This window comes from Staurois parvus, unplaced genomic scaffold (genome assembly GCF_062004578.1).
Source record: "Staurois parvus isolate SC_StPar_1 unplaced genomic scaffold, SC_StPar_1.0 ptg000917l, whole genome shotgun sequence".
NCBI lineage: Eukaryota > Metazoa > Chordata > Amphibia > Anura > Ranidae > Staurois > Staurois parvus.
This window is the reverse complement of record NW_028318713.1, coordinates 1,057,143-1,081,788: the sequence shown is the minus strand read 5'-3', so window position 1 is coordinate 1,081,788 and position 24,646 is coordinate 1,057,143. Positions and strand designations below refer to the sequence as shown.

At 47.3% G+C, this 24,646-nt stretch overlaps 1 protein-coding gene and 1 pseudogene across 8 annotated transcripts in view; both read right to left on the bottom strand.

Annotated features, from left to right (window-relative positions):
• DAB1 (DAB adaptor protein 1) overlaps nt 1–24,646 on the bottom strand; it is a 1,130,661-nt gene that overhangs the window by 550,273 nt on the left and 555,742 nt on the right. The gene's annotated exons all lie outside the window — the stretch shown is intronic.
• Nucleotides 305–1,231, bottom strand: LOC149442059 (uncharacterized; annotated as a pseudogene).

The window sequence follows — 24,646 nt, the reverse complement described above, 5'->3', positions numbered from 1 at the left end:
TTTTTAATTGAAATGGATGAAAGGAACTTGCCATTAGCTTTTTTACCCTCGTTATGCAGCAGATGTTGATGTCAGGGTTGGAATTGCCAAGGTCATATAAGTTTCTGTAGACACAAACAGCTGATGAAGAACAACCTACCACTGAGCACAAAGAAAAGATTACTACAAAAACAAGTCTGGGTTGTTCTTTGGTACGGTACAGAAATGTTTTCCTCACAATGCCTCTAAAAATGAAGATCACAAGTTTTAAATTTCGGTGCTACCAGAGGATCTTAAAAATCAGCTACGCAGACATGACCATGTATTAAGATGTTCTGCAAACAGTCAATGAAGCAAACCCATGTCTGTCAGATGGAATATTGAAGAGAAAATGTTTATTTTTGGCTATATCACAAGAAACTCTACTGGAGAGGAGATATTCAGGATTGTGAAAGGTAAAGATAGGGAAAGAAGAAGAACATGATGAATAGATGAAATAATACCATTGTGGATGGAGGACATAAAGGAGATCATGGTGGATGAAGGACATAAAAGAAATGATGGTGGATGGAGGACATAAAGGAGAACATGGTGGATGAAGGACAAAAAGAAGAACATAATGCATGGAGGACATAAAGGGGAACATGGTGGATTGAGGATTAAAGGAGAACATGATGGATGGAGGATATAAAGGAGAACATGGTGGAATGTAGGACATAAAGGAGAACATGGTGGATGGAGAAAATAAAGAAAAACATGGTGAATGGAGGACATAAAGGGGAACATGGTGGATTGAGGATTAAAGGAGAACATGATGGATGGAGGATATAAAGGAGAACATGGTGGAATGTAGGACATAAAGGAGAACATGGTGGATGGAGGAAATAAAGAAAAACATGGTGAATGGAGGACATAAGGAGAACATAATGGATGGAGGACATAAATAAGAACATGGTGGATGGAGGACATAAAGGAGAACATAATGCATGGAGGACATAAAGGGGAACATGGTGGATTGAGGATTAAAGGAGAACATGATGGATGGAGGATATAAAGGAGAACATGGTGGAATATAGGACATAAAGGAGAACATGGTGAATGGAGGACATAAGGAGAACATAATGGATGGAGGACATAAATAAGAACATGGTGGATGGAGGACATAAAGGAGAACATGTTGGATGGATGACATAAAGAAGAACATGGTAGATGGAGGACATAAAGGGGAACATGGTGGATGAAGGACATAAAGGAGAACATTATTATTATTATTTCAGGTACTTATATAGCGCCGTCAATTTACGCAGCACTTTACATATATATTGTACATTCACATCAGTCCCTAACTCTCAAGGGGCGTACAATCTAAGGTCCCTAACTCACATTCATACATACACATACTAGGGCCAATTTGGACAGGAACCAATTCACCTACCAGCATATCTTTGGAGTGTGGAAGGAAACCGGAGTACCCGGAGGAAACCCACGCAGGCACAGGGAGAACATGCAAACTCCAGGCAGGTGGTGTCGTGACTGGGATTGAGGTGGATTGAGGACATAAAGGGAAAAATTATGGATGGGAGGACATAAAGGAGAACATGGTGGATGGAGGAGATTCAGAAAATGACAGGCAACCATTACAAAAAGCAGCTCTATTGCTGTTCAGCAATTATCACATTGTTACTCCATGAAGATAGTTTAATACCAGTTCCTATATAGATCTATGATTGCAATGGGGTCCATCCAAATTTTTGTGTTGAGCCCTGAATAAGGGGAGTGGTATTGCCCTGAAATGTATTGGTTGTTTTTAGATAACATATTTACCAACAATTAAAATTATCTTGGATTCTTTCATCTGGTTTTGGTCTAGTACCCATTTCAGGATCCCTATTGTAAAGCCTGACATTAACTTGGGAGAACACACGGCCAAATGGAAAGCAATGATGGAAACAAAGTTCCAAGTTTCAAGTTTACCAAAGACCACAAGAGGTCATGGTCTTGTGTCCCTCTCTAATTTGTTTTCACTTTGTTACTAGAACCTGACCTTCTCTGTTTTATTGATAAGCCTTTCCAACTGCCATTATAATTTCCAATGAGCTTGACTCAGTGGCTATTAACTTACTCTAACTGGACTGAGGGATGGAAGTTGGTGGAACTTAGCCATCAAATCACGGAAAAGCAAACCCCAACTAAGAAGGGGGGAACTAGCCTAAATTAAAGAGTCACAGAGACTTTTCTGAGTTAATAAGGTAATGGCAGATATCTTATCATGTTTCCTCTTATGTTGTTGTTTTTTTCTTGGAAAGTTTAAAATCTGTGCAAGAATGAAAAAAAAGGATTTTTTGATGTTTCAGTTCATCTAATGCCATAGTCATATACATCATCCAAATGCAATATATCCATCTATTTGAAACAATATTAGGCTGATATGCACAGGCCCAGCATGTATGGCTACAACTGGGTACCAGTAAGACACCCTCACTGCCAGGAGAACATTGATTGGATATCTCGAATGCCCCAAGCCAAGAAGATGAGGTCTCCATAGCAATGTCACCTCAGATATTGAACTAAGAAGGCTTTTCTATTACACTGTTCAACAAATTTTTATTTTTTGCCAGTTTTGGAAACAAAAGGATCCATTTCTTAATGAATTTCACATTCTGAGTTCAAATATAACAATGAAATTTGTCAATTGGCTCTAGTTTTTCTGTAAACGGAAAGTTTTCTACTATAGGCGTAATGACTACATAATGCACAATAATTATATAGATAGATGTCTTTCCACAAATATAAAGCAAGTGATATTGACTACATAACAAAGCCTAAATGGCATAATATATTGCATAGGATTACCAAGAAAAATTATAGACCTAAGCTAAGTTGAATCATTTTAATACTTAGGATTCTCACTAGTTTTGTCTTCAGTTTGTGTCGGTTTTGCTTCTCTTGGCTTTTCTCTTGTATTCGAGGAAAGGGCTATCTCTTACAACTGCACGTGACTACACGCTTCAGGTTCTTCCTCACTTGACTCAACCACGAAGGATTCTGGTGCTTTAGGAATATGTAGCCCCTCTCCATGAGGAACTGGACGTATTGCCGATGGAATATTTGGATAGTGCACAGATAACTTTTTCTTCTTATTTAGCCCTTTTACAATTGGAGGCACCATACAAAAGTAACAATTACTAACATGATCTGTTGGCTCTCTCCAAATCATTGGCACAGCGAAAGGCATAGATGCCTTTTTTCCATTCAACCATTGCTCCAGTGCCGTCCCACAAGAATTGCAGCATATATGTGGAGCCCAGCTCTTGTCCTGGTCTCCTATCTTGCAGCCAAAATACAAGTTGTAGGCTTTCTTAATCATTCCTGTTATCCTCCTTTTTTGTGAGATAAAAGTTATTTCACCGCAGATATAGCAGAAATTATCTGCATTATTCACACAAGTTCGAGGCATTACTGAGTAGCCTATATAAGCATAAAACGAAATGTAAAGACGCTGTCGAAGTACAATCAGCTACAGATACTGCAGCTTTTATGCAGTGAAGTGATGCAATTAAAGGCTAATATTGCATCATCTCAGTATACATGCAATTTTCTATTGGTCACCAGTATCAATTGTGCAATATGCAGCTGAAGTTGCATCATAATTTTGAATGGCTTACGTCATTAGATGGGTGAATATATCATGGAAACTAGAGCCAATCAACATTTTTTAGGGTCATTTTCGTTTTCAGCACCCCAAAATTATGTAAGATTAGCTAATTTTATGCCCAAAACTTTTTACCTGTTGAACAGTGTAATCAAAAATAAACCTTTTCATTAAGTGCTGTCAACAATACATGTATATTTTTCTTTAAAGTGAACCTGTATTGTGATCTGACTATTTCAAAAGGAAAGTGCTGCCTAAGAGCTGGCAATACAAGGTGTCTAATAAAACAACATATACCAGCACAACAAGACAAGTAGTTCATACTGATGAGATAAAATGCTTTTGATTTCAATTCAGGAATAAAAGATCTTTTTGAAGTGGCTATACACCAGGATAATCACGTTTCAGGAAGACGACTGCCAACCGGGAGCTATTGTGAATACATGTTTATGAGAATATTTGCAATGATAAAAGATTAAGAAAAACATTCCTGCAAGCTCAGACAAGCATATTAAGATAAAACGATTTCTTGCTTTGAATAAATGGAACACTCACCATTTCCAGTTTGAAAAGAAGTTTGGGGATTAGTTTGGAAGATTCAGTGCCTCGGAAGGTTCCGGACAAACAGCATTACATTGCCAGTGATAATTTCTTCAGTGGTGGAAATACCACGGGTGTAAAAGTACAGCTGTTCTTCCCCAAGCAAAAAAGAGCTTAGGTTGCTGCCAAAACTACAGGGTGGTAGCGTATCAGTACCTGATAAACAATTCCCTCACAAGCACATTTGATGTGTCCTGGTACCATAAAGCTTTCTCTTCATTGGAGCCTCCACCAACCCATTTACATTATCTTGGGCACAGGTGGTTGGGTGACAATGCAGGGGCACACTTGGGACATCATTTGTAACCCTGTATCACTTACTCCAGCCATCCCAATTTGACCCATCCATATGGGAGTCCCAGTGCTAGGTGCTAGAATGCTCATTCCAGCACCCAATGCCAGTATCTGACTGCTGCAAGTAAAGGAGAGTGGGGAAAACCCATCCCAACTTCTTGATCTTGGACATGTGACGATAATAAGAACATAACTTGATTCCGAGCCACAAAGCTGGTTTGAGGTCTGAAGAAGGGCTAATTGGGGTGGGAAAAATTAGTTTAAAGAGAGCTGATCTGAGGCCTAAAGGGGGCTCATCTGAGGTTAGAAGAGTGGCTGATTGGTGTTTGAAAAATAGTTTAAAGGGGGCTGATATAAGGCCTGAAGAGGTTCTGATAGGGGTCTGAAAAATAGTTTATACTGAGCAAATCTAAGGTCTGAAGAGGGGCTGATCGGGGGTCTGAAAAGGAGCTCATCTAAAATCTAAAGAGGGGCTTATTGGGGGTCTGAAAAGAAGTTTAAAGGGGTCTGATCTAAGGTCTGAAGAGGGGCTTATTGGGGGTCTGAAAAGAAGTTTAAAGGGGTCTGATCTAAGGTCTGAAGAGGGGCTTATTAGTGGTCTGAAAAGAAGTTTAAAGGGGTTTGATCTAAGGTCTGAAGAGGGGCTTATTGGAGGTCTAATGAGGAGCTGATTTGTGGTCTGACAATTGGCTGATCAGGGGTCTGAAAATTTTAAAGGGTGCTGATTTGATGTTTGAAAGGAGCGTAGCTGAGGTTTGAAAAGAGGGATGGTCGGGGTCTGAAAAGTAGTGTCTAATTTGAGGTCTGAAGGGGATTGATCGGGCGTCGGAAGAGGGGCTGATTTGAGGTTTGAAAAGGTCTTGATCAGGGGTCTGAAAAGTAGTTTAAAGGGGGATCATCTGAGGTTTGAAGAGGGGTTGATCGGCGGACTGAAAAGTAGTTTAAAGTGGGCTGATCTGAAGTCTAAAGAGGGGCTGATCCAAGGTCTGAAGACGGACTAATCAGGGGTTTGAAGAGGGACTGATCTGAAGTCTGAAGAAGGGCTAATCAGGGGTCTAAAATATCATTTAAGGGGGTCTGATCTGAAGTCCGAAGAGGGTCTGATCGAGGGTCTGAAATGTAGATTAAAGGGGACTGATCTGGGGTCTCAATTCTCAATTTTAAATCACATAAACCCCTTGCCGCCAGCACACTGGCAGACAGGGTTGCAACACCGGCAGACAGAAGTGTGCTTCACAACCATGTGTCTAAGATGTAGGATGTGGTGGTTCAAAAAGGTCCCAGGGTTTCCATCCTAAAGGACTGGCCAATGGTCTCTGGCGCAGCTTAGAGTGTACAATGGAAAAGACAAAATGGCAGCAGGAGAGTCCTTTTAGTGTAGTTAATATGCTAAATAAAAAATCATTGGCTCAATAACGGTTCTTCAAAATGTAGCACCCTCCTAGATAGGTTGCTAGAAATGTTAGGTAAATTTTATCTTTTTGGCTCCTCTGTAACCTGTGGAGCAGTTTGTGATTGCTTTGGGCTGTTCTGGGCTTCACTGGCTGCAGGTTTGACTGTTTCCCACTGCCTCTGGAGGATTCTAGAATGTAGTGAGTTGGAAAAGTCAAATCAGAAGCCTGAATATTTATGTTTCTCAGTCAATCCCTAGGGGGAAGGTTGCCCAGTAGGTGGCTGGTGGGTGCATAAATAGTCTGGGGCCTGAGGCAACCCTGTTGTTGTTCAGGAGGAGAAGTTTCCAGCCTGAAGGGCTGCTGCTTTTCTGAGCAGCCCAGCTATAGTTCTACCTGTGCTCATTGAGGTCCCAGCTATGATAGAACTGGTGGGCCTGTCTTACTGAAACTTTTGGAACTGATTAAGGGATTTAACTGAGGATATGGTCTGGAGAGTTTGCGGGAGAAATGTCTGAATGATATTGGAAGGAGGTATCTAAGTATCCAAGGACATTGTGAGTATATATCTGAGCGTAGGATCCTAGTGACTGTTTGCTGCTACCATCCGTTGTGCACCAGTGCCAGAGCTTGCTTGGATTGGGACAGTCCGTATCGTGTCTCGATGTTGCTCGTTCCCTTACCTGCTACTAGAAGGGCTGAACTAAGAAGCTTATCCTCTGTATGGTGTTGCTTGAGTATCCCACAGCTCCCTGCACACCATCCAAATTATTCAGCAATAAGTCTCAAAAATATAACCCCTAGACCATTCATTGAGCCAGAAAGAGTGTGTCAGGGATCTCCTCGATCCCTGCCGCGATGGTCCCGGCGCAGGCGCAGTGCACCGCCCTGTGCAGGGACACGGGCACTAGGTCTGGGCCGGCCGCGGCGTTCGAGTTCGCGCATGCGCAGTAGAAGCCGCGGCCGCCCGCTGGGCACCAATGGCAGCGCAGGGCGGGATATTTAAATGGCCCTGAGCTGTCATTCAGTGCCTTCTGGTCTTCCCTGCATCCTGTGAACCTGTGATCCTGTGCCCCTTGTAAGTTTTGACCCGGATTGTACCTGACCTTGCTGCTTTCTCCTGCTCTGACCCTTGCTTTGCCTGACCTCTCTCCTGAATGCCCCCTATTGGATTTGACCTGCTGTTGCTGACCTGGCGTGTGACCCGACCATTCTATGCCCGCTGCCTTGTACCTTGCCGTCCTCTCTGTTACCGACCCGGCCCGTCTGACCTTGCTCATCCATCCATCCATCCCTTGCAGCGGGGTCTTCTGACCTCCTCACATCAGACTCTTCCCCGTGGGAGCCCCTTGCGCATACTACTACCACTGACGGGCGCACCCAGTAGTCACGACCTGGTCTCAGGGAGCTCCAAGTCCATCCCCACCATCAGGGGCCCTGGTGAACAAGCACCCTGGGACTTAGACTCCGTGCGCTGGGGACGCCTATTCAGTGGAGTGCTAGTAGTACCGCCGGGCGGTCCATTACAGTACCAGAAGGCCATGACTGAGTCTAGAGGAGGTCCCTCACCACTGGAGGAGATCTGCAGGCACCTGTCCAATTTGACACAGGCCGTATCGGCCCTGCAGGATAGATGCCAGCAGATTGAAACTCAATTCCAGACCTGCACTATATCCGTTCCCGCCCCACAGGCCACGGTCCCCGCACCTCCAGCCGTAGCAGCCCCTGTGCTGGTGTCTGGGGCATCCGCACCACTCCCGGCGGCCGACCCCCGAGTACCCTTACCGGAACGTTTCCACGGGGACCGCACACGCTTCAGATCATTCCGCGAGTCCTGCCTCCTCTATTTTGAGCTACAACCCCGAACCTTCGTGACTGAATCCGTGAAGGTGGGGTTCGTCATCTCCCTCCTGCAGGGTGAACCCCAAGACTGGGCCCATCGATTACGGGGAAAAAATGACCCTCACCTCAGTTCGGTTGACAGTTTTTTTGATGCTATGGCCATCCTTTATGATGACCCGCAGCGGGCAGCTTCTGCTGAAGCTACTCTGTACACGCTCAGGCAAGGCCGCCGAGCGGCGGAGGAGTACGCAGCTGAATTTAGGCGGTGGATGGGGGATACTCGCTGGAACGAGTTCGCACTCCTGCATCAGTTCCGTATTGGCCTATCAGATGGCCTGAAAGACGAGCTCGCCCGGGTGGAGGTACCTGAGACTTTAGAGGACTTAATAGCACTGACCATTAAAATTGACCGTAGACTGCGGGAACGCAGGTTTGAGAGGTCCGGCCAGGGTCATGGAAATCCCTGGGGATCATTTCAAGGTCCCAGTCAAACACCTAGGCCAATCATCCAAAATCGGCCACCTGGAGACAACCCCGAACCCATGCAGCTCGGCCTGGCACGGCCTAAACTATCCCCAGAGGAACATCTGCGCAGACGATCCCAGAACCTGTGCCTCTATTGTGGCAAAGCTGGTCATATGGCACGTTCCTGCCCGCAGAAAATGAGTAAGTGCACCTCTTCTTCCTTATCCATTGGCAATGTTGGTCCATCCCAATACTTAGTGGTACCCCTTTCCTTTCAGCTTCCAGAAAGGACCGTGGAAGTATCGGCCATAATTGACTCTGGGGCATGCAGCTGCTTCTTGCATATTAATTTTGCTCACCAGCAGGGTATTCCCCTTCAATTGAAACAGAAGGGGTTCAATATTTATTTGGCCGACGGTTCCCGGATAAAATCGGGGGTAGTGAACCAGGAAACCCCCTCCATCACCACTGTCATTGCCGGCCAGCACCAGGAACTCCTCCGCCTGGATGCTATAGCTTCACCCCTCTTCCCAGTCATTCTGGGGCTCCCATGGTTACGGGCCCATAACCCCCAGATTGACTGGGAGACCGGAGTAATCACGTTCCCTTCCCCATACTGTCGGATATACTGCCGCACTCCGGGCCCGGGGGCCCCCCAAATCCTCCTGTGCTCTGAGGGGGAAGCTGAATTAAAACAAGTAATCCCTGCAGTCTACCATGGGTTTCTAGATGTGTTCAGCAAACGGGGAGCCGATACTCTACCCCCCCACCGCCCTTATGACTGCCCTATTGACCTGTTACCCGGCTCAGAAATTCCTTTTGGGCGAATCTTCCCCCTTTCAGAGCCCGAATTGGGGGCTCTAAAGGAATATATCGAGGACAGCCTCCAGAAGGGGTTCATCCGCCACTCCACTTCACCGGCGGGGGCGGGAATCTTCTTTGTTGAAAAGAAAGATAAAACCTTAAGGCCGTGCATCGATTACAGGGAATTGAACAGGGTCACGATAAAAAACCGTTACCCACTACCGTTAGTACCAGAGCTGTTCCAAAGTCTAAAGTCAGCAGTGGTTTTTACCAAGCTGGATCTGAGGGGGGCGTACAACTTGATTCGCACAAGGGAGGGGGACGAGTGGAAGACGGCCTTCCGCACCCGCTTCGGTCATTTTGAATATCTGGTCATGCCGTTCGGGTTGTGCAATGCTCCGGCCACTTTTCAACACTTTGTAAATGATATTTTTAGGGACTTTCTGGATGTCTTTGTGATCGTTTATTTAAACGATATTCTGATTTTCTCCCCGTCTTTGGGGGAACACAGAATACATGTAGCAAAAGTATTGGGGCGGTTGCGGCAGCATGGGTTGTACGCCAAGGCAGAAAAATGTTGTTTTGAACAATCCAGCATTGCCTTCTTGGGCCTGATTATCTCCACCGCGGGGGTCGCGATGGATCCCCAGAAGGTCGCTGCAATACTGGATTGGCCTGAACCCACAGACAGGAAAGGCGTCCAACGATTTATCGGCTTTGCAAATTTTTACCGGAAGTTCATCAAGAACTTCTCGGGTCTGGTCTCCCCCATTACTCAGCTAACCAAGCTGGGAACCCGATTCAGATGGACACCAGAAGCGCAGGGAGCTTTCGAAGTCTTGAAGAAGCTGTTCACTTCGGCACCCATTTTGGGTCACCCAGACGCCGCTCTGCCCTATATCTTGGAGGTAGATGCGTCGGAGAATGCGGTAGGCTCCATCCTCTCCCAACGAAAAGGCACCAAGGAACTGCTCCACCCTGTAGCGTTCTTCTCACGGAAGCTTACCCCAGCGGAGAGGAACTATGATATCGGTGATCGAGAGCTACTAGCGATCAAAACGGCGTTAGAGGAATGGAGGTACCTGCTGGAAGGTGCGGTGCACCCCATCTTAATATTTACTGACCACAAGAACTTAGAGTATCTGAGAACCGCCAAGCGTCTACGCCCGCGACAGGCGAGATGGGCACTATTCTTTTCAAGATTCAACTTCCACATTACGTACCGGCCGGGATCAAAGAACACTAAGCCGGATGCGTTATCACGGATGTACGAAGACGCCAAGGAGACCCCAGTACCCGACACCATCCTGTCCTCGGGTAACTTCTTGGTCCTTCAGTTGGACCTTCGTTCCAGACTAATGGAAGCATCCACAAACTTCTCTACCCCAGGCGGAGGGCCGCTCCAGAACAAAGGGGGACTCCTATGGAGGGAAGATCGAATTGTGGTGCCGGACGAAGCCCGAACCCTGGTCTTGGGGCATTGCCACGACCACCCGATGGCGGGGCACTTTGGCCCAGAAAAGACCCTGGAACTTCTCCGACGCTCATTCTGGTGGCCAGACATGGCTAAGGATTGTAAGGGCTATGTAAGGTCCTGTGTCACCTGCCAGAAGAACAAGCCATCAAGAAACAAGGTTTGGGGTCTGCTGCGACCCTTACCTATTCCTGAACGGCCTTGGCAAAAGATCTCATTAGACTTTATAGTCGAGCTTCCGCCATCCCGAGACCACACGGCAATCCTGGTAGTCGTGGACCGCTTGTCCAAGATGGCCCACTTCATCCCGTTGAAGAAAACCCCCTCGGCGGCCGAGACCGCGCGAGTCTTCATTCGTGAGGTAGTCAGGTTGCATGGGGTCCCCGAAGACATTGTCTCGGACCGAGGGGTCCAGTTCACGTCCAGATTCTGGAGAGCACTGTGCAAGGCCCTGGACATCAAATTATCTCTCTCCTCTGCGTTCCACCCTCAAACTAACGGTCAAACCGAAAGGACCAATCAGACCTTGGAGCAATACTTGAGATGCTATACCTCGTTTACTCAAGATGACTGGTTGCCACTTCTACCTCTAGCGGAATTTGCGTATAACAACGCCCGCCACTCAGCAACAGGGCAGTCCCCGTTCTTTGCCAACTATGGCTTTCACCCAGTCTTCCTCCCGGATTTGGTGTCGGAATGCCCAGTACCAGCAACACAAGATGTGGTAACGTTCTTCGCTGCGAACAATAAGAAGCTTCAAGTGGCCATCGGTCGGGCCCAGGAAGACTACAGGAAAGCATCCAACAGGAAACGGAGGGGAGATCTGGTATTGCGGCCTGGGGAGAAGGTTTGGCTGGCGACGTCCAATTTAAAGATGCTTTGCCCGTCAAAGAAATTGGGGCCCAAATTTATAGGCCCCTTCTGCATTAAACGGATGGTTAACGAAGTAGCCTACGAACTCGCCCTCCCTGACACGCTCAAGATCCACCCGGTCTTCCATGTGTCCCTGCTGAAGCCAGTGGTCCCAGATGCCTTCCCTGACCGGGAATCTAGACCCCCGGAAGCGGTAACGGTCGAAGGAGAAGAAGAGTTTGAGGTTGAAACGATCCTGAAGTGTCGGAGGAGGGGAGGCCAGACCCAATTCCTTATCAAATGGAAGGGCTATGGCCCTGAGGACAATTCTTGGGAACCAGCCCATAATGTCCATGCACCCAGACTTGTCCGGAGGTTCTTTCGCGATCACCCGTGGTGGAGAGATCGGGTGGGCATCCGGAGGTTGCCCGTAGGGGGGGGGCAATGTCAGGGATCTCCTCGATCCCTGCCGCGATGGTCCCGGCGCAGGCGCAGTGCACCGCCCTGTGCAGGGACACGGGCACTAGGTCTGGGCCGGCCGCGGCGTTCGAGTTCGCGCATGCGCAGTAGAAGCCGCGGCCGCCCGCTGGGCACCAATGGCAGCGCAGGGCGGGATATTTAAATGGCCCTGAGCTGTCATTCAGTGCCTTCTGGTCTTCCCTGCATCCTGTGAACCTGTGATCCTGTGCCCCTTGTAAGTTTTGACCCGGATTGTACCTGACCTTGCTGCTTTCTCCTGCTCTGACCCTTGCTTTGCCTGACCTCTCTCCTGAATGCCCCCTATTGGATTTGACCTGCTGTTGCTGACCTGGCGTGTGACCCGACCATTCTATGCCCGCTGCCTTGTACCTTGCCGTCCTCTCTGTTACCGACCCGGCCCGTCTGACCTTGCTCATCCATCCATCCATCCCTTGCAGCGGGGTCTTCTGACCTCCTCACATCAGACTCTTCCCCGTGGGAGCCCCTTGCGCATACTACTACCACTGACGGGCGCACCCAGTAGTCACGACCTGGTCTCAGGGAGCTCCAAGTCCATCCCCACCATCAGGGGCCCTGGTGAACAAGCACCCTGGGACTTAGACTCCGTGCGCTGGGGACGCCTATTCAGTGGAGTGCTAGTAGTACCGCCGGGCGGTCCCTTACAGAGTGACTGTAGGTTTGTTCCTGGCTGCCACTGCACTATTTTGGGAGAGGAATTTGTGGCAAACCAGCAGGCCCTTTTGGGGTGACTACTACAAATAGGAAAAAAGAAATGGAAAAACTTACTAATAGTGGTTCCCAATGACTCATATGTAAGGAGGTTGGCCAAGAAGGTCCACTTGTCCTGCTGCCACATATATGCGTACGACTGGTGAGAACTGTTTAATGTCTGACTTCTCCATCAAGATCAACAACACTACCATCAGTCCCACCCCTCACGCCAGGGTACTAGGTGTAATCCTAGACTCCAATCTGTCCTTTCAGCCCCAAATCCAATCCAATCGCTGACAAACTCATGTAGACTTCACCCCCGCAACATCTCCAAGATACAACCATTCCTAACCCTCGGAAACCACTAAGCAACTCATCCACTCCCTTATTATATCTCGCCTCGACTACTGTAACTCCCTCCTCACTGGCCCACCTCATTGCAGGCTATCCCCACTCCAGTCCATCATGAATGCTGCTGTCAGACTCATTCACCTTACTAACCGTTCTGTATCTGCCACCCCTCTCTGCCAATCCCTCCACTGGCTCCACTCAGTGTCCTCCATTCCTCTCTGCCAATCCATCCACTGACCTCCACCCCTCTCTGCCAATCCCTCCACTGACCTCCACTCAGTGTCCTCCACACCTCTCTGCCAATCCCTCCACTGACCTCCACTCAGTGTCCTCCACCCCTCTCTGCCAATCCATCCACTGACCTCCACCCCTCTCTGCCAATCCCTCCACTGACCTCCACTCAGTGTCCTCCACACCTCTCTGCCAATCCCTCCACTGACCTCCACTCAGTGTCCTCCACCCCTCTCTGCCAATCCCTCCACTGGCTTCCAATTGCCCAGCGGATAAAATTCAAAACACTAACACTGCCGTATAAAGCCATTCATAACACTGCCCCTAACTAAATACCACCCAAACCGTACTCTCCGCTCCTCGCAAGACCTCCTACTCTCTAACTCCCTTGTCTCCTCCTCCCATGCTCGTCTCCAGGATTTCTCACGGGCTTCACCCATCCTCTGGAACTCCCTACCCCAAGCTATCAGGCTATCACCTACTCTGCTCACTTTTAGGCACACTCTGAAAACACATCTCTTCAGGGAAGCCTACCCCGACCCCGGCTAACTACTGGAATCCCCCACTCCCCCAACCACTCCATCCCCCACAGCTAATTACCTCTTGTACCACTATCCCCTCCCTCCTAGATTGTAAGCTCCAAGGATCAGGGCCCTCTAATCCCTGTTGTATTGAAATGTATTGTTCAGGGGCGGACTGAGCATTTGAAAACTCGGGCACTGCCCGAGGGCCCGGGGTCAGTAAAGTATGCTTCCTCCATACCATCTCCACCCCCCGACCACACTGCTAGAGATAGGGCTCTGATGTGAAGAGGAGACTGTGTGACTGGAGGGCTCTGTGATGGGGGGACCAGGGGCGGACTGACCATTTGGAAACTCGGGCACTGCCCGAGGGCCCGGGGTCAGTAAGGGGCCCCATGAGATGCCCCTGCTACCTTTTTCATAGGCTTTTTTGATTTTGGGCAAGGACACAGGGGCCCCATGATCCCCTATTGCCCTGGGGCCCCATGAGTTGTCAGTCCGCCCCTGGTATTGTTACTGTACTGTCTCCCTCTATAATGTAAAGCGCTGAGCAAACTGTCGGCGCTATATCCTGTCCTGTATTATAATAATAATGTGATTAGAGTTAGGTCTACTTTCATTGGTGATATTGCAGCTTGATGGCCTTTATGAACCTACAAATTCTCCACCTGTCCATGGAACCAGTCCACGTTATAATGGTTTCACCAACTTCCACTTACAGCTGGTAATGACCGCGCTCTACGTTTCATGTTAAGACACTTTACAAAGAAGTGTAAATACTTTTCTATTTGCAGTGACAAGTGGATTTTATTTGGCATTAAACTTGCTTTGCATGAGGATTTGCCGCTAATCTGTGATGAACAGCTAACCGATTTCAGCTGCCATTTGTTTGGTCTGATATAGGATAATAAAACGACAAATTATTTGATATCCGTGAACGGCTGACTATGAACGAGAGCCCTTGTCTGGCATACAGGACTCGCATGTTTATCAGTGAATATATAGGTTTGCATAAAGAGACGTTTTATGTAAGCACCTCGAAGGTTCATCTTTCAGCGACTCTCTGCAAAACTGGCGACGACAAGCGTATTAACAAAAATAAAGTAGCTGGTAGACGACGGAAATATTATCCCGGGGATTCCGACCGAGTGTTTTATAGTGCACTTAAGAGATGATTTAAAGTAATGTCCCTTCTCTGGCGTGATAAAAGGGAATATTAATAGAATTAAAAGGGCCTCCTATATCGTGAGTGAATGACAAGGGAGGCCACGGGAAAAAGAAAAACACAAGAGGTTTAAAAAGCGCAAACTTGTATCTTTTTTTTTTTTTTGTAATGCATGCCTCGTTTTGACAGATAATAACTGTCAGATAACTGCGCATATTTATTTCTATACAAAATCGGTGGCGTTTTTTTTTTTTATTTCAACGTAACAACACTATTATGTATTGATTCGATATAATTCCTACAACATCATTCTGAAAAATGATACATAAATACATATTTTGCTGGATGAGCAGTCAATCAAAAGAAAAAAAGAAAGGAGATAATGAAGAACGATTTGCCGTGTAACAGCCGGCAAATGGCAAGATTGATTTTTTCCTAAGCGTTGCCGTTTAAAAGCAGCATCAAATGGCGGTTTAAAGTTAAACCATTGTTGAATCTCCATCTGGAAATGTTAGTTGACTGTCTCTGATTTTAACCACGTGACTTTATACCTTCATGTTCTATTTTGGGCAGTGACCCCCACTCAGAAACCTACATCTTTTTCCATGGATACCCTGGCTAGTCACATGATGCACAGGAATCCATGATGAGATGGGGATGAAGCATAGGATATCAATCCTCTACCAAAAGAAACTAAGTCCTTAGTGGAGCCCAGGACTACTGGAAGGGAGGGGGTAAAGTCAGCCCACCAGTACTGGGCCCAGCCTCATCAGTTCAAAAGGAGGGCCAAAGGGCAGAGAGGGGACTTCTTAATGGGAACATATGAAGCAATACCTCACAACATGATTCCCTGTTTTTAAATATCAAATTCTCCAGGCCCCATCAGCTCAGCAGGCCTGGAGGTAGGAACGCCTCCTCTGGATGACTAAGGAATGGGTGCCCTGCCAGGTAGGCTGTATATGGCCCCATGATTTCTAATGGTGGCCTTGGCGGAGCCAAATGGCTTGGGTCCGGCAGCTCTCCACCAAGTCTCATGATTTCTAACGGCAGCCTTGGTGGAACCAAATGGCTTGAGTTTGGAAGCTCTCCACCAAGTCTCATGATTTCTAATGGTGGCCTTGGTGGAACCAAATGGCTTGAGTTTGGAAGCTCTTCACATGATTTCTAATGGAGGCCACGGTGGAGCCAAATGGTTTTGATTTGACAGTTCCCCACAAAGTCCCATGATTTTTAATGGCGGCCATGGTGGTGCTAAATGGCTTGCATTCAGCAGCTCTCCAAAAAGTCCCATGATTTCTAATGGTGGCCTTAGTGGAGCCAGATGGCATGGTTTCAGCAGCATTACCACAAAGTCCCATGATTTCTAATGGCGGCCTTGGAGGAGCCAGATGGCTTGGTTTCGGCAGCATTCCACAAAGTCTCATGATTTCTAATGGTGGCCTCAGTGGAACCAAATGGCTTGGGTTTGGCAACTCTACACAAAATCCCTTAATTTCTACTGGTGACCTTGGTGGAGACAGATGGCTTAGTTTTGGCAGCTCTCCACAAAGTCCTTTGATTTCTAATGGCAGCCTTGGTGGAGCTGAATGGCTTGGGTTTTGCAGTTTTCCACAAAGTGGAGGCCCCTTAAAAATTGGGATCATCCAAACTGAATAGTCTGTATCCAGTTCCACCAGAAAATCCAACAGTGATTTATTGCTTCAGTAAATGGCCACAGAGAGTTGTAGGTGTTGTACTCAAGCCCTGGTGAAGTGGAGGATTTATAGGCACCCAAAGCACTGTTTGTAAATGTTTGTTACCCTTGTCTGTAGCATTTACTGAACCAATATATCCTTGTTGGACTCTTGCCACTTTTGTTTTGCGCTCTTTCTGGTGCAAATGTACATCATGCCCTCTTTGCCTCCTGTCCGCCAGTGTATGGTTTACAATACCGCAGGCAATATTATGACATCAACGGCGCTCTTTGCAACATTACACCATGAGTATAAGCCAATGTAATTACTATGTGTCAATGACAGCCTGGGCTCACAGGAAGTGACCTACACATTTTGACCTACTTGCTGTACCATCTTCCTGATTGAGTCATGGAGTGTCAGGGGAATGTGGAGAAGGGAGTATCAGTGGGCGGGGGATGGACTAGCAAGAAGACAATATTCATTTTAACCACTTCCAGACCGGACACTTTCCCCCCCTTCCTGACCAGGGCAATTTTCAGCTTTCAGCACTATCACACTTTGAATGACAATTGCGCAGTCATGCAACACTGTACCCAAATTAATTTTTTACCATTTTTTTGAGACAGATAAAGCTTTATTTTGGTGGTATTTATTCACTGCTGGGATTTTTATTTTTTTTGCTATGTAAATGAAAAAGTCCAAAAATTTTGAACAAAAGTGTTTTTTTTTATAAAATTTTGCAAATAAATATTATTTCATCATAAATCTTTGCCAAAATGTATTCCGTTATCTTTTTAGTGAAAAAAAAAAATTAGTTTATAACCAAAAATTATCATTTTTAAACATTTTTTTTACATTTTTATTTTATTTTTTTATATTATTATTTTTTATTCATTTATTTTTTTTTACATACTGTCACCCTAGCAGTACAGTGTCACCATGGTGACACTGTACTACTTGTGGGGGGTGATGAAGATTTTTTTTTTTTCACTGATTGCTTTTACACCCATATAGGGTGTAAAAGCAATCATTTCTCTTTCTCTATGTGTGTATTCCTGCACTCATTGAGAAGTACTGAGTGAGCTGTGATTGGTCACAGCTTGTCACATGGTACAAGGCTTTTGTGAATAGCCTTGTACCATGTGACCTCTGTGATCATTCACAGATTTCACACGTAGTAAGCAATGATGTCACAAGTGACATCTTGCTTACTACTTTGCATGTGATCACTGATTGGCCAATCAGTGATCACATGATCGGGACCTCGTACATAGGTCCCGTCCGACGATCGGTGTTTCACTGTGTCCGGAGGACACAGCGGGCACCGGATCGCGGTGCTGCGCGCTCCCAGGGAGCGCGCACAAGCAGGGTGCAGGGAGGCCGTTCATAAACGGCCACCCGACCCTGTACTGCCACCGTCCGGCCGTTTATATGCAACAGCCGGCCGGGAAGTGGTTAAAAACTCCCTCTGGAGACTCATCATGTACCTTCAGAAACCAAGCCTGCATACATCATGACCAGACCCTATTCCTGGTGCCATCAGTTGTGAGTCACTGAAAACTGGGAACTTTGAAAATGAAAGGTTCCCTTAAAGCTAAATTGTGACGGGAGTCACTTTGGGTGGGGGGCCCATGGAACCCAGCTCACTTTAGAGAGGTGGGGAGACCCCTGTCTCAGCTCCCCATATCCCACTTATGTGTAAGTCACCCTGTGCCTGATAGGGGTGCAAGGTGATATGTCCTGCTATTGTGTAGACATGTATAGGTGAGGTGTGGAGGTTGTTCATTGTTTAATGCCATGTGGCTGCATCCCATTGTTCTATTGTGTGTCTTGCTTGGGAGCAAACTATTATGGGATGTATGTGTTTGTGTATTGGCTTGGTGGGGGGTGTCTGCTGTGTGTCTCTTGTTAATAAATGTATTGCCCCGCCCTGTGTATATATCTTGTGTCTTTGTTAAAATAAAACAGGCTATCTCCTGGTTTCCTTTAAGTCTGGTGCTATCTCGTCTTGTTTGGTCAGCGGTGGTGTCCATGGATCTGTGTTCGGACAGGGAAGCGGGAGTCTAACGGAAATACCCTAGTGCAGTCAGGTTCCGTTACATAAATTTTAAAAAAAACCTTTCTGTTTTCAGTACATATCTTATTTTGGATCCAGTTGTGTCATCACTGGGGTCTCTGTGCTTCTCTATGCACTGCAAGCAGAGCATGGCTGGTGGGAGGACCCAGCAGTGTGCTGAACATAGCTTCCTGAAAACATAACAGCGCCCGGCCTCAGTACTTCTCTCAACAGCCCTCAGTCCTGATGCAAGCAGTGGACCGGCTCTTGGGAGGGGTTATGCAAATATCAAAATGCCTTAATGGGTGTATGTAAGTCTGGAGGAGTGGGAGTTTTTAGGCAGGCTTAATTTGCATGCAGACCGCCCACTTGGGATGCTGAGCTTCCATGACTGAAAGAACTGAAATCCAATGAATGACTGGGATGGGCCAGGGACAGTCAGACTGGGGAGGAAAGTGCTATATGATGCTAGATGTCCTCCAGCCAGCAAATGAGGCGGAGCTCTATCTGACTTGCTGCAGCTTCTAATGCACATTGTGAGAAGCTCACAGTGTTCAGTAGAATCGGAATAGGCAATTTCAGTCCAGGAGAGGAGCCTTTAAACTCCCACGCTGACTGCGGGACCCTTTATGATTTTATTGTCCCTGGATTTGCCGATTGTGTGTATCAGGACGCCAGAATATTGTTAACGGACAGAAATGATAAAGATTTGTGCTCATACTACAGTAATAGAAGCGCAATTTCCCCGCTGATTGCGCAATTCCACCACCAGAGTTTACCAATCAAAAATCGACGTTTATTGACCGCCGGCGTAGAGCGCTATTCCCCTCCCCCGCCCCCTTCCTCTTCTCTTGTGTTCCAGAGCCAGAAGATGTGACCTCAGCCGCCATATCAGCCGGGATAACACGGCATTATGAGGATTGCGCACTTGGGGATGTAATCCTCGGGACGTGCTCTACACGAGTCTCAACGCTCAGCGTCTGACCTCCAAACCGACTTAATATAGAACATTATTATGAGAAGCGTCACCGCGAGCGCGGCAGCGCTAAGACAGGACGACAGAGAATCAGCTTCATTCCTGCACTAAATCATACTTCCTGACACTTCATTTACCGAGAGACTCTTCTGCGAGGATTGCCATTTTTTTTTTCTTTTCTTTGTGCGGCTGAGCCGGGGTGACACCGAAATCCAGACAAATCGTTCTTTTCTCTGGTTGTATTTAAAGGGGAATGACGGTCGGGATAAAGGATCCCCGAAGCCGAGCTCCGGGCAAATATAAAAGATACAAATGAACAGCTCTGTGTGTACAATGCTTCATTACAGCATTATTAAGGATTTTTTTTTAAAGAATAAAAATTTAAAAAAGCCCCCCAATTACACAGTCCCCCATCACAGAGTCCCACAATAACACTTCCTCATCACAGAGCCCCCCCAATCACACAGTCCCCCATCACAGAGCCCCCCAATTACGCAGTCCCCCATCACAGAGTCCCCCAATAACACTTTCTCATCACAGAGCCCCCCAATCACACAGCCCCCAAATCATAGAGCCCCCCAATTATGCAGTCCCCCATCACCGAGACCCCAATAACACTTCCTCATCACTTAGCCCACCAATCACACAGTCCCACATCATAGAGCCCCCCAATTACGCAGTCCCCCATCACAGAGTCCCACAATAACACTTCCTCATCACAGAGCCCCCCAATCACACAATTCCCCATCACAGAGCCCCCCAATTACGTAGTCTGCCATCACAGAGTCCCCCAATAACACTTCCTCATCACAGAGCCCCCAATCACACAGTCCCCCATCACAGAGTCCCACAATAACACTTCCTCATCACAGAGCCCCCCAATCACACAGTCCCCCATCACAGAGCCCCCCAATTACGCAGTCTGCCATCACAGAGTCCCCCAATAACACTTCCTCATCACAGAGCCCCCCCAATCACACGGTCCCCCATCACAGAGCCCCCCAATTACGCAGTCTGCCATCACAGAGTCCCCCAATAATACTTCCTCATCACTTAGTCCCTCAATCACACAGTCCCACATCATAGAGCCCCCAATTGCGCAATCCCCCATCACAGAGTTCCCCAATAACACTTCCTCATCACAGAGCCCCCCAGTCACACAGTCCCACATCATAGAGCCCCCCCAATTATGCAGTCCCCTAATAACACTTCCTCATCACGGAGCCCCCAATTACGCAGTCCCCCATCACAGAGTCCCCCAATAACACATCCTCATCACGGAGCCCCCCAATCACACAGTCCCACATCATAGAGCCCCCCAATTACGCAGTCCCCCATCACAGAGTTCCCCAATAACACTTCCTCATCACAGAGCCCCCCAATCACAAAGTCCCCCATCACAGAGCCCCCAATAACACTTCCTCATTACAGAGCCCCCCAATCACACAGTCCCCCATTACAGAGTCCCCCAATAACACTTCCTCATCACAGAGACCCCCTAATCACACAGTCCCACATCATAGAGCCCCCCCCCAATAACCTATTCCTATGTTCTCTAATGGGGTCCCCCTCTGGTGCTCTTAAGTCCTCTTCTTCAGTGTCTGCCCCATAAAACAAGCGCTCGCTATGGGTGCAGACTTGTGAGCTTGCCCCCGAGCAGGGCAATGTGCATCCATAGATACACACAGAGCGACTCCGCAGTCCCCATCACAGAGTGCCCAAATCACACAGTCCCCCATCACAGAGCCCACAATCACACAGTCCCTCATCAAAGAGCCCCCAATCACACAGTCCCTCATCAAAGAGCCCCCAATCACATTCTCCCTATTACAGTGCCCACAATCACACAGTCCCCCATCACAGAGCTCCCCAATTACGCAGTCCCCATCACAGTGTCTTTAGTCACACAGCCCCCCCATCACAGAGCCCCCAATCACATAGCCTCCCCCTTCACAGAACCCACAATCACTCAATCCCCCATCACAGAGCCCCCCAATAACACTTCCTCATCACAGAGCCCCCCTAATCACACAGTCCCCCATCACAGAGCCCCCCCAATAACACTTCCTCATCACAGAGCCCCCCTAATCACACAGTCCCACATCACAGAGCCCCTTAACTGCCCAGCCCCCATCACACAGTCTTCACTTGCACAGTCCCCCCCCCCCCCCCCAACCACACAGTCTGCCATCAAAGAACATCCAATTACACAGTTCCCCCATCATAGAGCCCCCAAATACACAGTGCCCCATCACAAAGCCCCCGGATCACCCAGCCCCAATCACATAGCCCTCCAATCATAGAACCTGTTGGTCACACAGTTCCCCATCACAGAGCCCCCCAATCAAATTCTCCCTATTATGTATAAATAGATGCATAGGGGCTTCAGGAAAGAAAAGGCTGGGGGGGGGGGGTTTCTAAAAGAACGTGGAGTTGGGACCTATCAGGATGGAAATATAGAAGCTGGTACTGCTGACCTGATCCGTCGTGCTTATCCTTGTCCCACAACTTACCAAGTCACTGACCTACAGCAAGCATGCACCCAGTGAAGCCGGATCTCCTGTTGGAAGTTGGTCTTTACAGTAACTCGTATGATTTGGCTAAACCTAGCAGCGATCTGACATTTTATTAAGTGCGCTTTAATGTATTTCTGTTAAACACTGTCAGGCTTAAGCAGCTTTGTTGATTAAATAAAGCGAATTAAAAGCCTACTCTCCACATTAAAAAAGTTATTATGACACACAATCTCCGCTGTTTGATGTGTCTTGTAACTTAATGATTTTTCTCTGAGTAAATACCAGGGAAGTCGGCGCTGCGGTCAGAATGTATTATCTCGCCGAAACCGCATGCAAATTCTTGTTGGCTGTGTATATATATTACGTTTCCGCATATCGGAGCGGAATTAGGCGGCTTCTTTAAACATCAGACAAGAAATGTCATTATTCATGTTTCTGGTGTTATTAATCCTTTCTACTCACACACGAGCGCAGCTTCTGAAGGTACACCCGCAGGATTACATACAAACACACAACTCAATGGTCTCTAAGTCTGGAGTCTACTGATACAAAGGGGGATATTTATATAAAAAACAATGTGCATAGCAGTTCTACCAGTGAAAGTGCGTGTTGCCTGGGGAAACAAAAAAGGAATGCTAGTAGGCTATTTCTTGGGCTGGTCGAATGTTTTCATTCAATTAAAAGGCAAACTACTGCATTTGGCCAGTAGATGGTGCTACGTATTATAGCAAATTCCTTCTATACTCAGCACCATCTAGTGGCCAAAAGCCAAATACTGCAATTAACCACTAGAGCAGTGGTTCTCAACCTTCCTAATGCCGCGACCCTTTAATACAGTTCCTCATGTTGTGGTGACCCCCAACTATAAAATTATTTACCCAGCAATTATAATTCATGAAATGTCGTTTTACCTCCAATACTGCTGCTTCCAACACAGTAGCTGCTTTCAACACAGTAGCTGCTTCCAACACAGTAGCTGCTTTCTACACAGTAGCTGCTTTCAACACAGTAGCTGCTTCCAACACAGTAGATGCTTCCAACACAGTAGCTGCTTCCAACACAGTAGCTGCTTTCAACACAGTAGCTGCTTCCAACACAGTAGCGCTTTCAACATAGTAGCTGCTTCCAACACAGTAGCTGCTTTCAACACTGTAGCTGCTTTCAACACAGCAGCTGCTTTCTAAACATCGGAAATATGTGTTTTCTGATGGTCTTAGGCGACCCCTGTGAAAGGGTCGTTTGACCCCCAAAAGGGTCGCGACCCACAGGTTGAGAACCACTGCACTAGATGGTACTACTAACACAGACATACAAAGCCATTCACAACGCTGCCCCAAACTACCTCACCGACCTGATACCCAAATACCACCCAACACGTACTCTTCGCTCCTCACAAGACCTCCTACTTTCTAGCTCCCTGGTCTCCACCTCCCACGCCCGACTGCAGGACTTCTTCAGGACTTCCCCCATCCTCTGGAACTCACTACCCCAATCCATCAGACTGTCACCTACCCTCCTCACCTTTAGGTGCACCCTGAAAACCCATCTCTTCAGGGAAGCCTTCCCCACCCTCACCTAACAACCGATCTCCTCCACTCCTCCCACCACTCCATCCCCCACAGCCACTTCCTCCTGTACCACTATCCCCTCCCTCCTAGATTGTAAGCTCGAAAGAGCAGGGCCCTTGAATCCCTCGTGTTTTGTTTTGTTACTGTATTGTCTCATGTTCTGTCCCCACTATAATGTACAGCGCTGAGCAAACTTTTTAGCGCAATATAAATACTGTATAATAATAATACTTAGTATCATTGGATATTTCTATGATACTTGGCACCACCTAGTGGCCAGATTCAGTATGCAGTATTTGACTTTTGGTCACTAGATGGTGCTAATTTTATAAAGTGAGAACACCAATATGAGTTCCATATGTGTTCCACCAAGCAGACGTGATGTCTGTTTCCCTGCCCTACATGTTTCATCACTTACGTCTGACGTCATCAGGAGCAGGGCAGCGGACTTCACCTCCACTTATTTATATACTGCTCAAAAAAATTAAAGGGACACTTTGTAAACAGAGTATAGCATTAAGTCCATGAAACTGGGACACTGATCTGGTCAGGTAAGTAGCAGAGGGGGTTGTTAATCAGTTTCAGCTGCTTTGGTCTTAATGAAATGAACAACAGGTGCACTAAATGGGCAACAATGAGACAACCCCCAAAACAGGAATGGTCTTACAGAGGGAGGACACTGACATTTTTTTCCCTACTCATCATTTCTGACTGTTTGCATTTGGCTAGGGTCAGTGTCACTACTGGTAGCATGAGGCCATACCTGGACCCTACAGAGGTTGCACAGGCAGTCCAACTCCTCCAGAATGGCACATCAATACATACCATTGCTGGAAGGTTTGCTGTGTCTCCCAGCACAGTCTCAAGAGCAGGGAGGAGATTCCAGGAGATAGGCAGTTACTCTAGGAGAGCTGGACAGGGCCGTAGAAGGTCCTTAACCCATCAGCAGGACTTGTATCTGCTCCTTTGTGCAAGGAGAAACAGGATGAGCTCTGCCAGAGCCCTACAAAATGACCTCCAGCAGGCCACTGGTGTGAATGTC